Below are 737 nucleotides of genomic sequence, written 5' to 3'. Positions count from 1 at the left end.
CAATTTGAAGGGATGCCTAGTGAAGATCCTCATCTACACATTGAGACTTTTTGTGACTATTGTGATGCAATTTCCCAAACGGGGGTAACTCAAGACCAAATTCGATGGGTATTGTTTTCTTTTACCTTGATCGGAGCCGTAGAGTAATGGTTAAAGAGCCTAGACAAGGCCACTCTTGGAATTGATTCATGGAAGAAGTTAGCACTTGCCTTTTACAAGAAGTTCTATCCTCCGGAGAAGACTAACATGTTAAGAGTCCAAATCACCGGGTTCAAGCAAAGAGATGAAGAGTCTCTATATGAGGCTTGGGAGAGATTCAATGATACATGTCGCTCTTGTCCTCATCATGGACTAAGCGAATGGTTTCTTGTTCAACAATTTTGGAATGGGTTGTATGAAGACTCAAGGAATGTGCTCAACATGAGTTCTAGTTGAAGATTCACCGAGCTAGATGACAACCAAACTTGGGCAAAGATAGAGGATATGGCGGTTCACAACTCTCAATATAGTAGGCCAAAAAAATCTACTAGGGGAGGGAAACATGAAGTTGACTCCGTCACACAATTGAGTGCCGATTTGGGTGCCCAACTAAGCGCCCATATTGACACAATGAACTTGAAAATTGAGAAAGCCATAGCCAAGATAAATGAAGCTTCTCAATCACCCAAGCAACATGTCAATGCTATGTTAGCAACATCTTCTATTTCAAATGGAGCGTGTGAGAATTGTGGAATTTT

General features: G+C 41.2%; 1 non-coding gene across 1 annotated transcript; it reads right to left on the bottom strand.

Annotated features, from left to right (window-relative positions):
• Window positions 1-246: 246 nt before the first annotated feature.
• LOC141625227 (small nucleolar RNA R71) lies at window positions 247-353 on the bottom strand. The gene has a single exon (XR_012535018.1). It is a non-coding gene; the product is annotated as a small nucleolar RNA R71 (small nucleolar RNA).
• Between the last annotated feature and the right edge of the window lie 384 nt (window positions 354-737).

This window comes from Silene latifolia, chromosome X (assembly GCF_048544455.1).
Source record: "Silene latifolia isolate original U9 population chromosome X, ASM4854445v1, whole genome shotgun sequence".
NCBI classification, from domain to species: Eukaryota; Viridiplantae; Streptophyta; class Magnoliopsida; order Caryophyllales; family Caryophyllaceae; genus Silene; species Silene latifolia.
The sequence above is the reverse complement of the archived record's forward strand: the minus strand, read 5'-3'. Positions and strand labels throughout refer to the sequence as shown.